This window comes from Homalodisca vitripennis, unplaced genomic scaffold, assembly GCF_021130785.1.
Source record: "Homalodisca vitripennis isolate AUS2020 unplaced genomic scaffold, UT_GWSS_2.1 ScUCBcl_1134;HRSCAF=4374, whole genome shotgun sequence".
Taxonomy (NCBI): domain Eukaryota; kingdom Metazoa; phylum Arthropoda; class Insecta; order Hemiptera; family Cicadellidae; genus Homalodisca; species Homalodisca vitripennis.
In genome coordinates, this window is record NW_025777265.1 from 74387 (window position 1) to 79527 (window position 5141).

A 5141-nucleotide genomic window follows, 5' to 3' on the forward strand; every position below is an offset into this window, starting at 1 on the left:
CATTATTGGATTATGTGCAAGATTTGCGGTTTGGCCTAAACATTCATTCAAATTCAAGGTAAATAAATCTTGGTGCCATTATTAGTTGTAATCAACAACCGCCGCACGCCATGCGCACGGACCCTTCTCTTGTGCGAGGAGACAATTGTCTATCTCGTGTCGCCTCGCCTTGTGCTGTCGACTGCTCGCCCTGCTGTAGAGGACAGTAATGGCGGGTCGTCGGGAGCGGGGTGAGGGGCAAGGTTGGATTCTCCTCCATCCCCTCTGTCCCCACCAAGGCCCCTTTGGAACAAAGCGAGAGGTGCTGTGACACTGAAACTTGAAACAGTCTCACGGCACCTAAACGAACCGTGGATCGTTGCACAGTACCTAATCTTATAGCGCCTAATATCACAGCACCTAAATGACGACTTTTTTTCTTTAGGTGGTATGAGATTAGGTGCTAAAAGATTAGGTGCTATGAAGCCGCACCTCCGACGATCCCCACCACTCACTTCCCCTTTTAGGTGGTGTGATATTAGGTGCTATAAAACTCCAGCACGATCTTTAGGTGCCGTGCGACTCTCGGGCATTTCCTTAGGTGCTGTGAGATTAGGTACTATAATATTAGGTGCTATGAGAATCGGTGCTATTAGACGGTTAAATTTTAGGTACTGTGAGATTAGATGCTATTAGATTAGGTGCTGTGAACCCCCACGGGGGCGATCATGCCAGGTGGTGAGAAAGAGTGGGGGCAGAGCCGAGCAGTACCGATAAATCCCGAACATTCCTGACAAACCCTGTACATGCGGCTGATAGCGACCTCAGTTCGGAACGGTTCTGATTTCTATTATCTTACGAATTAATGAGTCGTTTTATATCCGAACATATCTGCAAAACATAGAAATTATATCGAATTAATTATATTAATATTGAACTTTCTTTATAACTCCAAAGATACTTTACAAAATGTGAGATGGTGCACAACGAATAAAATGTCATAATCTAGAATAGAATAGAAAAATTATTTATTTTCTTGAAAATATGTACAATAGTAAAATTATATAAACATCATTTATACCTTAAGCACAAACACAAACATTGCTCCTTAGTTGTAGACACAATTGACATGAGAATAAAAATAAAACAATGTTACTTTTTGTTAAAGAAATATGAACATGTCTTTTTTTATTTTAATACAGCTAGGGTACATCAATAAACAAAATTCAAGAAAACAAAATAGGACCTCAAAAGGCAAGGAACTGCCTGTGTAGAGGCTCCAACTTTCTTAGAAAAACAAAAGAAAACAACACTCAAGCAAATGAAATTAACAAATAAATTCAAATACGATAAATCTTCCCATTTAAACTAAGCTTTAATAAAACAAATTTGAATAAAAAACACATTATATAATTTTCAAAGTCTAAAGCTAATTCAGTAGGCTACATAAAATGCCATAAATATAAATTATAACCATATCCAGTTATCTTTTTGTGATACTGATATATATACAAATTAATAGGACAAAAGCAACATATTATAATGTGCAGTCCTTAATTGGTAGTAAATAAATTAATAATTACTTAACCAAAAACATAATTATAGAAATATGACAAAATCAATGACAACTACCTGACTTAAATACCTAACATAGCACGTGACATCATTAATAAATACAAAATTGTCCTAATTATATTATATTACTGTACAGATTTATGATACAATTACACAAATTTATATAATTTATTGAAGTCTGCCATTGTCACTCAGAAGGCTTAAGTCTAGGCAAATCTCCAACTTTTTCTCCTCTGTGAGGCTTCTCTGCGAGGATTTTTTTTTCTTTTTCGTGGAAACATAACTCCTTTGTTTAGTAATATTGGTATTACCTGGTTGCCTTCTGTTACACTCTTCTTCCTAAAACATAAATTCGATAAATTTGACAGAATTTTCCGTGGCATAGTTATGAGCTACTATTACTTGTTTTAAATTTAATTCAATTTAAATTTTACTACTAAACAATAAATAGTGGTTTAATTAAAACTGGTCATAAAGTGATTGGACTTACCTTAACTGGTATCTGCGCAGTAGTGGCCATTGCCTCTAATGTAGTTAACATTTGTGTGAATAGTGTGATAAGTGTCATGTGTCGTCTGGCGTAGGCCTACGCGATTATAATGCTGATCTGATCTATAGTACATGGCAATTATCGAATAATTTCTAACTAATAGTAATGTAACCTACAAATTATATTTATTTGATTAAGGCAGTTGGAAAATGCAATGAACCAAATATAATGTTACGAAACAATTTTATTGGTTTACATTTTAATACAAAAGATGCAATTAAAAAACTCAACTTAATTGTTGATTTTGTGTTTGGAGACCCTGAAGATAATTCTTTAACTACTATGCTAAGTAGGGCTCTTTTTAATCCTCCTGGATGTTTAATCCACCCTCAAATGTTTTATAGCTACGCCATTGAATGTAACGAAGTTACTTTGTTACATTAGACTTCCTTACGTCTTTTTTGGTATTTCGATACTCCGTTGTATTGGTTTATTTGTATGTAGACAAAAGTAATTGCCTGCCATTAATTACGTTGTAAAATCACGGTTCAATGAAATAAGTTTAATTGCGCTGCATCCTGCAGCATCCAGCTTTGAAAATGTAATATATATATATATATATATATATATATATATATATATATATTGTTGTACCAAATTACTGAAATGTGTTTAATTCAGAGTAGAAGCTAAAAACACAGTGGTACATTTTAAGAGGCTTGTCACATTGATTGCCTGCAATTTAATTGTGCTGCATCCTGCAACATCCAGCTTTGAAAATGTAATTTAAATATATGTATACTGTACTAAACTACGGAAAGGGGTTTAAAAATACAGTGATACATTTGAATAGGTTTGCCAGGTACTGAACTAAATTAAATTCAGAGGAGTACAGAGCGAGAACACGCGGCTGCTCATTCCACTATTCTAATACGCGGGCTATCTCTAGTTGGCAGGAGGGGCCCCTCCAACCCCAATCTTTCTCACCACCTGGCATGATCGCCCCATTGAACACACACGGGAGGAGCTCGTATTCCGTGCAAGACTCATCACAGCACAGCTCACAACTGCTTGTACGGGCGAGTCACTCGCAAACAAAGCATAGCATAATATTGATCCTACCTACAATTTTTTTTAACTAAAACTTGTACTCGTAGTTTTAAAAGCGTTCCCTTGCGTTCCGGCACTCTTGGGAGGTAAGGGAACGCCGTTCCCTTGCGTTCCCACTGAAATTAACCACTGCAACTATGAAACCTTTGTTAAAGTTAATACAGGCCTACCTTGTCTCTGCTATTATATTCCATAATTGTAGTAGCGACACCACGCAACAAAGCCATGACAAAGTAGCAGATTTATCAACCAACAGGATTTAGTATAACTGACAAATCCTGAAAAAATATCGAAACATGTATCTTCGGCCAGTAAGGAGGATAATGTGTTTAAGTTGTAAGCGTAAATATATGTGCATTGATTATTTTTAAACGATTACTTAATAAATGTTTTAAATTCAATAGTTCCATTTTACTAAATTATTTTAATTCCATAATAATACTTAAATAAATTTCAAATTTAATCACAGTTAAGTCACCGTAACTTATAATAAACTACTTTTATTTTGGATATGATAGATGGTGGTTAGCACTATAAGGTCAGATATTAATGCACAGCAAATAAATAAATTTGTTTTGTAAAAGACTGGCCTCTGTATTCACTGTTCTTAAATCCGCGCATGTATTTATGTTTTAATTGTCATATTTATAAAAACACGTGCACAAAAAAATAATATAATACCGTAATGCTCAGTTTAAATATGACTTTGAAAATATTTTAAATGCATCAATAAATCCTACTTTAATAATAGGCGATATGAATGTCTGTACAATGAAAGAAATTGGATCGGGTCCAGAATATATTAATTTAATATCTTCCTTGCTGTGTACAGATAGGCATGGTAAGAACCAATATCGTCGTGTAATAATTTAATTTATGTTCATTACAGGTAATGTTTTGTCTAGAAAATCGTATTACAAAATTAAACCATGTTTTGTAACTGGTATGAACAAAATAATTTTTCTGTAGAAAGGTTTAAACTAAAAAAAGTTGTGTTAGATTACGTGTAACCACTGAGTTTTGAAATTAACTGTTAAGTATAAATCTCTTATTATATTTTCCGTTATTTGTAAAGTACGGAATGTTTATGTTAAAATTCAAACTTGTTGCTATTTGATAAATAAAATAATCAATTGAAGCCTACATCTGTTGTTTTCAGATGGATGATATACATAATTTCGATTTCACTATTAGTACGAAATGATAGACTTTATCTATTACGTCATAATTATGTATCATTAAAAATTTAATCGCGAGTGATAAGTATAAAATATTAATACCAATGTATCCATACCAGGTAAAGTTTATAATACGTTTTAAAATTTTAAAATTAATTACCTCAGATAACAGGATACAGAAGATCAAGTAGCACTCCGTGTGTTGAACTTTGCACTAATGCAAACAACGTTCACAGATCACAGCCAATCCAAGAATGGTGACAAACATCCCTCAGGCATCGTTTTTATATTTATTTGACATATTGGAGATTTACAACAGGGAACAGAAGGAAGATGGTCCTAGACTACTGTAGGGTTTTCAGCAAAGTGTGAGGTCCAACTTTCTCCGGGGTTCAAAGGGCGCCGCCCGTGTGCCGCCCTTGTGCCAGCAATTTTGAATAGAATTTATGATTATATTGGCAAATCCCAATATTCACTTTGCCTAGTAGAAGCAAGGACATCGCTACCTACCATACAAAAGCAAGGAATGCAAAATCAGAGCTAGGCATTTTCCTCTCAATGTCTTCCAGGACGTTACTTAAACTACAAGTTTAAAAAAGATCTATACTGTGATTTTATAAAAAGAGCGCTATTCAAATAATTAACAAATACATTTTTTACATTAAAATTCAGGATCTATGTACAAAGTTTCATTGCGGGCACTTATTTGGTTTAGTCTCAGAAGGATCTTTTATTTGGGGGGCAGCTCTTTTACTCTACGAATCGTGATCTCAACTATTTTTATATTTTTATATTTGCAATATCAGTGT